The sequence below is a fragment of the Nyctereutes procyonoides genome, unplaced genomic scaffold (genome assembly GCF_905146905.1).
Source record: "Nyctereutes procyonoides isolate TBG_1078 unplaced genomic scaffold, NYPRO_anot_genome, whole genome shotgun sequence".
Lineage (NCBI taxonomy): Eukaryota > Metazoa > Chordata > Mammalia > Carnivora > Canidae > Nyctereutes > Nyctereutes procyonoides.
In genome coordinates, this window is record NW_026575036.1 from 566,535 (window position 1) to 579,182 (window position 12,648).

At 39.1% G+C, this 12,648-nt stretch overlaps 1 protein-coding gene across 2 annotated transcripts in view; it reads left to right on the plus strand.

The window, feature by feature from the left end:
* Positions 1-12,648, plus strand: part of PTPRO (protein tyrosine phosphatase receptor type O) — a 235,899-nt gene that overhangs the window by 115,490 nt on the left and 107,761 nt on the right. The window lies entirely within an intron of this gene.

Consider the following 12,648-nt stretch of genomic DNA (forward strand, 5'->3'; position numbering starts at 1 on the left):
CAACTCAGGAAACAACAGATGTTAGTGGGAATGCAAACTGGTATAGCCACTCTGGAAAACAATATGGAGGTTCCTCAAGAAGTTAAAAATAGAGCTACCCTATGATCCAGAAATTGCACTACTAGGTATTTATCCAAAGAATACAAACATAGTGATTCGAAGGGGCACCTACACCCCAATGTTTATAGAAGTAATGTCCACAATGACCAAATTATGAAAAGAACCCAAATGTCTATTGATGGGAGAATGGATAAAGAAGATTGTATGTATGATACATATGATATATGTGTGTGTGTGTGTGTGTGTGTAATGGAATAATGTATATATATAATGGGATACTACTTATACTACTCACACACACATATATAAATAATGGAATACTACTCAGCCATCAAAAAGAATGAAATGTTGCAATTTGTAATAACATGGATCAACTAGAGGGTATTTTGCTACATGAAATAAGTCAGTCAGAGAAAGCCAAATATATTATTTCACTTATATTTGGAATTTAAGAAACAAAACAGATGAAAATAGGGGAAGGGAAGGAAAAATAAGATGAAATCAGAGAGGGAGACAAACCATAAGAGACTCTTAACCATAGGAAACAAACTGAGGGTTGCTGGCAGGGTGGTGGGTGGGGGGTGGAGGGGTAGCTGGGTGATGGGCATTAAGGAGGGCACTTGAGGTAATGAGTACGGGGTGTAATATGCAACTGATGAATCACTAAACTCTACCTCTGACACTAAAAAAAAAAAGAAGAAGAAGAAGAAAAAGGTGGCATTTGATAGAGATGTCAGCATCAAATAGAACTGGATATTTGAAGTAGGAGAAATGATATTTCAGGCAGAAAGAATACATAAATAGAATCACAGTAGCAGGAAAGCACCTGGAGCATATGGAGTGGGGAGTTTGACTAGTGTGTGAGGTTCACAGAATTCCTGACAGAGAAATAGTGGCAGATAATTTGGGATAGTAAACCGGGGGATGGACTATGGAAGGGATTGCATGTCAAGCAAAGGAATCTGGTTCTTATTTGATAGTGAATATTAAGCTCAGTGATTCTTTCCCCAAGTTGTTAACATAGAACCCTCACACATATCAGAACTGTGCTGTTTGGAGGGCACTTAGAACACATGCAGCTCTGCTGGTAGTTTATAAACATTATCCCGTATAATCACCACAAAAGCATAGTTGCAAGAAGATGAACAACCCCATTTTACAGATGAGAAACTGTTAAAGATTTTATTTATTTATTCATGAAAGACACAGTGAGAGGCCGAGGCATAGGCAGAGGGAGAACCAGGCTCCTCACAGGGAGCCGGACGTGGGACTCGATGCCCAAGCCAGGATCATGCCCTGGGCCAAAGGCAGATGCTCAACTGCTGAGCCACCCAGGTGTCCCATAACTTCACAATTCTGTTAGTCTTCATAGTTTGGTATTTTGAAGAAAAGAGAAAAAAGGAGAAAGTTAAGTATAGAGTCTATCTTAATAGAACAATAAGAAATAATATTTCTAGTTGAATTATTTTTGTCACTAGTTCAAGTAACATCAAATCTGAGCTATCATTGTTCCTGAAAAGTACACACTGAGAAATTACATGATTATCAATTTAGGATTTTATTATCATGTTGAGGGTTCTTATGAAAGTGCAAACTTAACATCCCTTTTGTAGTCTGTCTGGTTTCCTGTGATAATCAGAAAACTTTGCAATGCAGCTAATAAGAGCTTCCTTAACCAGATTCACTAGGTATAATTTCCACTTCTTTTAAACCATCAAAATTAAGCACTAAGTATGTGTAAGGCATAAAATATGGCAAGTATCTTAACTACATTTTTTTCATTGTATTCTCTTAACTACTTGGTCAAGTAAGCATTCTTTTCCCATTTTATAGATAAACGAAGGGGTTCAGAGAGTTCTGTGTGTAACAGCACTGATATTCATATTCAACTTTATTTGCCCTTAAGTCACTACTCTTCCTGCTACAGCCAAATGCCCTGTAATTCCACATGTAATAAAGATGAGTGATTAGGGGCACCTGGGCGGCTCATTTGGCTAAGTGTCTGCCTTCAGTTCAGGTCTTGATCCGGGGGTCCTGGGATCACATCTGGAGTTGGGCTTCCTGCTCAGTGAGAAGCCTGCTTCTCCCTCTGCTCCTCCTCTCTGTTCCTGCTCTCTCTCTCTCTGGTGCTCTCTTTTTCTCAAATAAATAAATAAATAAAATCTTAAAAAAAAAAAAAAAAAGAAAGATGAGTGATTACCTAATGTGACATTCATGCACCTTGGTTGCAAAAAAATTAAGTAAAGGATAGTCTGAAATGCAGCTCATGGCAGTAACACAGACTTTGGAATCAAAGGAATGTGGATCTAATTTTCTTGCCTACCACTTTAAAGCCATGCGAACTTAGAGGTGTTACTTAATCTTACTGAGGCTCAATTTCTAATCTGGAAAATGCAAATAATAATATCTATTTCAGAGGGTTGGTAAGAAGATTAAGCAAAGTAATGCCTAAAAAGTTCTTAGCACAAAGTAGAATTTTAATAAAAGTAAAGCTCTATTAATAGTAGCAGTTGTATCTTCACACTGTGGTATTTCCTTGATTTCCAGGACCCCAGCTGCCATCTGTGAAACAATCTGCCCCAAATATTTGATGCAGATATCTCTTCTGAATTCTGGATCCATGTATCTTACCACCTACTTGGCATTTGCACTTGGATCTTCCACAGGCATCTCATACTCATTAGATAGCAAACTGAACTGAACGAATGATACACATCATCCTTCTGATGCTGCTAATACCTGCAGTCTTTCCTATAGATGATATAGATGATGATGATCATCATGATGATAAGTGTGTATAAAATCAGTACCACAACCAGCCTACAACCAACTCAAATCTTGGGTCACTGAGTTCTAAGGAACATACACTCTAAATTTCTGCTGACATCACTCTGGTCCTAGCCACCTTCATTTCTCTCCTAGAATACAGTTCGATCGCACCTACTTCTGCCTATCCTCACCAAAGAGCTCTCATACTATACCCGGAAGGAGCTTCCTGCACCCTTGAGACTTAAATGAAATTGGCCTCAAATCCCTTAAAGTCTCAGATGGAAGTTTAAATTGCTTTGGGATTTTTGTCAATTCAGAGAATGTTTGCATTCTCACTTCCTTTTCCCCCAGGCGCCAAGTTCCACAAATAGCACTTCTGTGGCCTAAAGCAAGGACAAGAAACTCAGACCCTTTAGCAAGTTTCACAAATGACCCACTTACACAAAGAGTTTGTAACGAATACTATTAAAGATTGGAATTTGGGAAGATGGATAAGTGTTTACTATTTAAAACGCTAACTTCAAATGGAACATTAGGCATTTCCAGCTTTAAAATGCTCTTCAACCTCCTCCATCTGGATATTTCCACTGGCTAATTGCCCTTCTCTCTCTGCATCACACCATCTTGCTCGCTCTTCTCTCACTGTTTTTTCTGGCCTTCTTACTTTCTGGAATAAAGCCATTCTTTCTTTGTAACTCGAATGCTAGTTTAACTGGATTTTTTTTTTTTATTCTTGTTTTTGTTTGTTTGCCTAGATTCCTCTTCTCACACTGTTAAGAGTGTTCCCTACTATCCCAAGTGGTTCATTATCAAGCACTTTTCTTTTTTTCCCCCTTTTTTTGAATTTAAATTCAGTCAACATATAGTACACCATTAGTTTCAGATATGGTGTTCAGTAATTTATCAGTTGCGTATAATACCCAATGCGGATGGGGTAATTGGGTGATGGCCATTAAGGAGGGTACATGATGTGATGAGCTCTAGGTAATAAGCACTTTTCCATTAAAAGTTCCTCCAATAGGATTTCAAGAGGCAACAATTAAGATAAGATCTTACTTCTATTACAGATGCAAATCTGATCATTTCATGTCCCCAGTAATCCATAAGTGGCTTCCCATTGCCTTTAGCATAAAGCTCAATTTTTTTGGAAGAACCGGCAAAGAATCCCATGATCTAGTCTCCAGTATTGACCATTTTGATGTTATTCTGGTTTTTCAAATACAAATTGTGCTTTCTCCAGCCCCCACGTCTCATATACATTATTCCTCAGAGATGCTCTTCTTTCTCCAGCTCCTCATCAAGCTAAGTCTAACTGATGGCTGTACTTACAGTATAGACTCTTACTTCCTCCAGGATAGATCCTCCTGCTGAGGTCTTCTTAACAATGCCTCTTAAAGTGGTGTAGTTGGACAGCCCTGGTGGTTCAGCGATTTAGCGCCACCTTCAGCCCAGGACATGATCCTGGAGACCTGGGATCCAGTTCCACATCCCTGCATGGAGCCTGCTTCTCCTTCTGCCTGTGTCTCTGCCTCTCTCTCTCTCTCTCTCTCTCCCTCTCTTTCTCTCTCTCTCTCTCTCTCTGTGTGTGTGTGTGTGTGTCTCACGAATAAATAAAATTTTTTAAAAATATTTTAAAAAATCTTAAAAAAATAAAGTGATTTCCTCTCTCTTGCTGTAAACTCCAAAGACCATCAGAACAGTGACCAAATTTTTCTCAACTTTATATCCCTTAGCACTAAGCATACAGTAAGCACATATTTTTTTTTAATTACATGAAGGTAAACATTGAACAAAGTTTATATGTAAAGTATTGCACTTCATCTCCCTTAATTTCTGGGCTTTAATTTATCTGGCAGAGAGAAATAGGTCTTCTAGGAAAACCATAAAATCTCAGTGATGATGGAGGGCATAAGAAATTATGTGTATTGGGACACTTGGGTGGCTCAGCAGTTAAGCATCTGCCTTCAGCTCAGGTCATGGTCTGGGGTGCCAGGATCAAGCCCCATATTAGGCTCCCTGCATGGAACCTGCTTCTCTCTCTGCCTGTATCTCTGCCTCTCTCTTTCTGTGTCTCTCATGAATAAATAAATAAATAAAGTATTTTTTTAAAAAAGAAACTATGTGTATTGAAGGTCTGGTAGTTCTGTTGCTGAGGATGGTAACAACTCAAGGGAGTCAAAGGTCAATGCTTACAAAAGGTCATGAGGGTCACACCTAAATATGCTGTGAACTACATGTTTGGTAACTAGACTGCCCTCTCTGTTAGCTATCATCAGGATTTAATTAACTGGTGTCACAGTTGGAGAGATACTCCATGCCTGTAGGGAAACTTCACTGAACTCATCCATTCTAAAATAAATGATTAGCACCATCATCTTCCACATTATCTTTCAGTAAATTATCTTTCAGTTACATTTTCCTAAGCATCTTTCTGAGGTAAAGCTATTTTAAAACTATAAATACTGGAAGGGACAGAAAACAGATTTGGGGAATAAAAAATTCAAGCAAAAATGTATTTGTGAGTGCTTGATGTTATGAAAATAACACTTATTTCACAGACAAAATTAACCTTCCAGGAACCCCTATTTTTCATAACACATTAAGCAAGAAGAATGTTGTGTATTTTTAGAAGTGGCCTGATCATTGAACTGTTGAAAACAAATGTATTTTGTGGCTTCCTGGATTATGGACCCACCTCCTCCTGAGTCAATCATCAGCCAGGGACAGCTTCCAGGTCTCTAAACTACTCAGCACAGTAGGTCCTGGAAACTGTTCCCATGGTAACCCTCAGTCAAATAGGGCAGCTCAGGCTGTCGTACACAGGCATAATAGAAAAAAGAATACTGGCTGCTCTTGTTCATGATGCCACATAAAGGGGTAATACTAATCAGTATTAGTAAATAGACTGGATAAATAGACTGAGAGACAGGATAGCTACTGAACCATATGTGAATCATGGTGTTAGTGTCCTAACAAGATAGGACTTCGAAAATCTACATGCCCCAAAGAAAATCACTGTGGAAACATAGTCCATAAATTTTGTAGTAGCAATCAGTTATTGTGTTCGGAGAGTCTATTACATATCAGGCACTGGGTTAAGTAATGCACACAGCCTCATTATAATCCCCTCAAAAACCTAGTCATTTTAGTGTTTCCATAATTTATCTGGTGCAACAAAATTTGTTTGTAAAGTATTGCCCTTCATCTCCCTTGAAGAATCAAAATGAGAGTATCACTTAAGTAAGATTTACACCCAGATTTGCCTGTCTCCAGAACTTCCTTCTTTGCTTGCTTTCTCTTTCTTTTTCTTTCTTTCTTTCTTTCTTTCTTTCTTTCTTTCTTTCTTTCTTTCTTTTAGAGAAAGCAAGAGCAAGGGGTGGGGCAGAGGGAGAGGGGGGAAAAAGGAGCTCAATCAGACTCCCTGCTGAGCATGGGCTCCCCAGTTCGAGGACATTGGAATCACCACATGAGCTGAAACCAAGAGTTGGATGCTCAAACAACTGAGCTACCCATGAGCCCCAGAATTTTTTCTATCTCAAAATTGCCTTTTTTAGTGATACCACTCTTTGGAGTATCTATCAATCATAACCTAGAGGAGTAAGTCATGGTTCATGCTGAAGGAGTTCACCCCCAACTAAATACAGATATGAAAAGTAGCATGAGAGACTCCGCAGATAGCAGCATAGTAGAGTCATAAAGTTTGCAGTTAAAGAATTGCCTTCAGTGCCAGTTCCTCCACATCATCATAGAGTAGCCTTGAGAAACCCATTTAATTTCTTTGTACCTCAGTGTTTTCATCCATGAAGTGAGATAATAACTTAATGGGATGTTTTGAGGATCAAATGGGAAAATGGGTTTGAAAGTCCTTTGTAAAATATAAAATGTGCTTTATGGCTATTATTATTTTCCTAAATAGCACTTGGAATTTTGGCACATCTCTTCAGCAAACTTCAGTAAATTTCTCTCTACTTAAAAATGCCAGGTTAAATTTTTTTCTTAAGCATGTTTTGTTTAATCTTCAGAATTAAGAGTTCTGCAGAGCTTCTACTGCAAGTCTGCATTAGAAATCAGGAAATAGTGCAGCCCAGGTGGCTCAGTGGTCTAGCACTGCCTTCAGCCCAGGGCCTGATCCTGAAGACCCAGGATCGAGTCCCACATACGGCACCCTGCATAGAGCCTGCTTCTCTCTCTACCTGTGTCTCTGCCTCTCTCTCTCTCTCTCTCTCTCTCTCTCTCTCTGTGTGTGTCTCTCATGAATAAATAAATAAAATCTTAAAAAAAATAAATCAGGAAATAATTTCTGCATTAATATATATAATCAAATACCATTAACACACAGACACACACACACACACACACGGTAACTTGATAAGGAAATGCCATCTGCATTTATTTTAAATGAATGCATAGTGGGTAAGAGACTTTAGTTATCATTTCTGCATTTTAGCTGGGCAGAGCAAAGAGTTTGATCAGTAGGTGAAGGTCCAAAGATAAGGTATTTGACCAAAGAAACGGCAGTGCGACAAATTCAAGTGCTATAATCTGGCAGCCTCTGGGCTGAGACTGGACTGCAAATGTGTTTTCTTTGGCCAGCGTACTTTTATTTTGTTACAATTATGCTTTTTAATGATGGTTTTAGGTAATGTATGCATCCTCCCATTTGCTAACGATTTCATCAATCAATCCTATTATACTAGACCACTTCTCACATGTGTATGACCTGCCTGACATGCAAGTTTGGACTCCTTTACCAAAAAGAGGCAAAAGAGAAGATGACTCTGTATTATGAAATCATAAAAACAGAAGTAAATGTATCTAGGCATGTAAAACATGGAAAGTTGACCTGTCGTGAATGTGGACCCAGGCATGAAGAAAGACACTACATGCTCTACCTGAAATGATACATTTAAGACACACATCGAGAGGTATTACACAGCAGAGTATAACTACATTCATTCAGCAAGCATGTATCAACAGCTTGCTGGATGAGCTTCAAAGCAGTGTCTGGCAGCACTTAATAAGCACTATAGAAGTTGGTGTCCTTTACTGTGAAAGCATCCTCCTTGTTATCCTCATTGTTACTATTATTGGTCAGACACAATGTTAGGAAGGACAAAGGCACATAATACCAGTGTCCCTCTTTCCTCCTAAGTAGAGTGGCCCCCGCAGTGTCCCACACAGTCCCTGATATATACTGGCTGCTCAAGACATAGCTGACAATTGCATACATCATGGGAAATGAGGGGAAGTCCATCCCTAGCCCCCAAGATCAACATCCAAATTCTATTCTGACATTTTCTGAAAGAGAGCTGTGAATAATTCTGAGAAAGTGTCAGGAGAAGCTCTGCCCTGTCCAGACAGCTCTGGGAACTTGATCTTCCTGAGGGAACTGAAATTAAAAAAAAAAAAAAAAAGATCATACTGAAAAAGTTTTCCTGCCACTGGACAGGAGGCTAAGTGGATGAATTACATAGTGTCTGCAGAGAAATATGGCCATAAGTGCTATATAAGCACCAGACACCATTGATAGTACTATTTAAAAGAATTGAGCATCCCATTATTTCTTATGTGGTAACCTTAGCACAGCAGAATTTTCTAATTGTTCCTTCTAAAATGCCCTCTAATAAGTCTAATCATTGATTGGGTTGCCTGCTGGAGCATTAATAATGTTCTAAATGCATGTCACACAAGCAGATTTGGTGTGGCCACCATTTGCTTAGACTTTTATCGGGTCTTACCTGAATGGTTGCAACGGCCTTCTTATAGTCTACTGGCCTTAGGTGGGCCAAGTCAGGCAATTCCTAACTATACAGGTCCATGTTCCTAATTATATTGGTATTTGTAAACTGTGACATAATTATGTCACTTTTCTGCTTTAAAATAGATCATGATTTCTTTTGGCCTAAAAAATACCCCAGTTCACATCTTGGACTGGGCTGTCAACCATCCTCCCTGGAAGTTCTACCATGATCTAACCACTCCTGAGGACGGTGGGGTCTTTTCCCATTTCTCCAGATGGCTCTCTGACTTTTGTTCTCCTGGGAAACTCCTGAGCATCTTTCAGGCATCACTTCTACCTTGAAACTTTCCCTCATACCCATTGCAGAAGCGTAATTCCTTGCTTTCTTCTCTAAACATTGAAAACATTGAACAATTCTCTGGTATTGACCAGAATCTTTGACTGTCAATTTTGGAAGTACAGCTTACCCGACTTAAACTATAAACTGGTATTTATTCACTCAGGTCATCAGACTCCACAGGGGCTGGGCCTTAGGATGATAGGACGAGGACCTCAGACTGTATCAGGGATTCTCCCTCAAGCAACTGTCTTCATGGGGCAGAAATTATAGACACTGACTTCTCCAGATTTGCATCCATAAATAGTTGGAACCAGAGGAGAAAAAGTTCTTCCCACTAATTCCAGTATAAAATTTTAGACAATGCATTCTAGTAGGCTGGCTCAATCCTCAGGAGCATCCCTATGGCTGTCTCCATGAAGGGAGAACGGGGCACTATGATTCACCCAGACTGAGCCAGGGTACCTCCTGCGCTGATACGGGAGTAGCACACTACCATTAGCAACTCCCTGAGACCCCTTATTAGCTTGATGGTGGGAAAGAAGCAGTGCTCCAAAACAAGAAGATGTAATCAAAGAAGGGTACCAGATAGGCAGAAAAAAACAGCATCAAACAGACAGCTTTTCAAAGTCTCTAACTAGTAACACTCACATAGTGTCTTAATGATGCATTTGGGTGAGTCTCTCTGAGTAGAGTCTGAGCTCCAGGGGTTCAAGTCCCCTGTCTTACTCAGATCCTATCACCAATACCCAGCAAGATACCTGACACAAAGTTGGCGCTCAGCTAATGTTTGTTATTGAGTTGATAAAATGGGTAGCTCTCCAATGTGAATATAACATCAAGTGACCATGATCACAGAATTCCTTAGAGTTGTGAAGTTAGTTCAACGAATGCTTATGGAACATATATAGTTGACAGGTCATTGAGGGATTGAAAACTTCACTAAAACATAAGAACCTTTGAAATACAACTAATATTTATTGGGTTCATCCTATTAGCATTTTTATTATAGCCATTTAATTCTTACCCAAATCCCATGAGTTATAGGAATCACCCCTGTTTTAGAAATTAAGCAGATGAAGTTAAGAGATCCTTAAGTTTTTCCACATTGTCAGATAATAGGCTGCAGCAAAGGAATAGAAGCTCAGGCCCTCTGATTCTAAGTCTGTTGCTGTGCTCTTAAGCAGATTATTTAACCTCTCTAAGTAAACTGGGGAGAAAGACACCTATTTCTAAAAATTGTTGTAAGGAAAAAAGAAAAAAAACCATTTAAAATGCCAAGTGCAAAGCCTGGTCTAGATTAAGGGATCAATAGATAACAGTTGCTGTGTTTGTCAGAGATGCTGGAAGACTGCCTACGATGTCAGACTGGAACAGATCTGAGGCCATTTCTCTCTTTGTCCCACATTCCAGGGACTCATCCTGCATTTTTCTCCTCTTTAGTGCTGCCCACTCTGTCGTCGTCCAGTAGCTTCTATCCCATAGGACTGGCCATAGGGTAGGCTCCCGGGCTCCCTGTTCCTTGCTAAAGCCAAGCACCCATGCCCCCTTTGCTACCTTAAGCAGCTTACCTCTAGTTCAGGAAAGAGAAATACCAGGAGACATAAGGATCTGTGGATCCTAGACCTTGTTCTGACATCAATTAGCTTGTGTGACATTTGCACCGCTGCTCTTTCAAGTGTGAAATGAGGGTGTTGAAGCGGAGAAATTTTTATATTAAATTTTAGTATGCAAAGGAAATTTCAGTAAAAATATTTTCATCGCACAGTCAAGCAATACTATTAGCCAGATTAAAAAAAAAATAAGTCTTAAATATTTCTCTATCCACCAAATAAATCAAGGCTGACCTTGCCAAAGTTTATCCATTTCTCTAACTTTTAACTCTTCCTACTTGCTGTACATCTCAGCAGGGATTACATACCTGCAGCATACATTCAGAATCTTCTCCTGACTATAGATTCCAGGAAAAGCTGAAGCACAGAGAACAGAAAAGAAATAGCATGATGACATTTCTTTAGGCTCACTGCCTAGACTCACTTGGCCTGCTGCCTTATTCTCATTAGTCCCACTGACTGAATCTGATTAGCCTACCCTGATTTATTTTTGGCGACTGGGGAGCACATGGGCCAATGCTTATTTTCATGGCTGATACAATCATCCCCAAAGCTGTCGTTAGATTTTGGAAGATTAGTCCCTCTCCCTGGAAGACTGCGCTAAGAAGCATCATGACCCATTAGATATATATTTCTTAAACACTTTGGAAAATTGAGTCTATGTATCCCACTTTTCATTATCACAAAATTTTGTTGTTTGCTACTAAAACATAGAGCAAAAAGTTCTTAACTAATTCTGAACCTAATGTTTGTAAACTTACTGTTTTCTAAGATAGTGAATCAGTTTCTGTAACCAATAATGAATACAAGCCAGAGTTGATGTTATTGGATATAGGAGGCTTGGTTTAGCCTTACGATTCCACCTGGATCCCTGGCAATATGAGTGGGTCACATTTTTTGTATGTTTGTTTTGTTTTCCAAAAGTACACAGTTTTAGAAACCTACCCTCATGTGTCCGACGATGAGATATAATGTGGTTAGAAGGATATTTTAAAAGTCAATTCTTACAGACTGATCTGTATTATAGAGATCTGCTCAGGACTATCCAGATCACAGAGCACCTTACATATGCCAGAAGTGGTCCTGGAGCTAGAGATGCAGCTAGAAATAAGATACAGTCCCTCCTCCTAAAGAACTTAGGGTCTAGTATGGTTAGAATATCATGAACACAATTAAGTCTACTAAATGTTAACAGAATTAAATTTCTGTTAAAGGCCAGATATTCTACAAATACTAGGACCTGTAAAAACTAGATTTCTAAAACAATAAGAAAAAAATCAGTACATTTTTAGGAACATGTTAGCCTCCTTTAGGATACTAATATGTACTGTATTGGGCTACTGACAACATGTGAGCTATCATCAGGTTAATTCTAAGAGGCAAATGTCCATATTAGCAATTCTTTCATTCACTTAACAGAGACTTACCAGTTGTATACTGTGTGTCAGACTCAGTGTAAGGAAAACAAGTCAAGAGGGAAAGACAAACAGACGTGGAATAATGGAGCTCAGTTTGGGGACTCATGTAAGTTCAATGGTTAAGAATGCAAACTAGATGCGTGATCTCGGGTGAGTGACTCAATCCTTTTGAGCCTCAGTTTTCTTAACTACAAACTGACTTTGAAAAAAAAAACCCATATCCTATCAGGTCATTTTGAATATTAAATGAGATGACTGTATTCATAGGCTACCTAGCTTTGTATCTGGATCCTGGCAAGTACTATACAAGTTTTAGCCATTGTTCTGTCCAACTTTCACAGAAGAGAAATCTGAGGCTCAGAGCAGTGAAATAATTTCCCTGGACCCCACATACCCAGAAGATGAATTAAAAACAAAGCAGCAATGATACAAAATATCTGAGTCTTGTGTGAAACAAGAGAGCAGAAGGACTATTCTGCTTGTACGGTATGGGGAAGAGTCAGAAAGGAATATTTAAACCACACAATGATTCTTCAGATACCATCTATAAACATTTATCTAGACACTTAGAGGAGTTTTCATTCCTCTAGCTGCTGCCTTTTCCAAAGATGGCAGTGATCCTCAGTCTGGTTCCCTCTTCAAAGAGCATGTTAGCCTCTCTTATTAAGGATTGGCTAAACTTTAATGAAAATGAGTATCTCATTTTTTTCA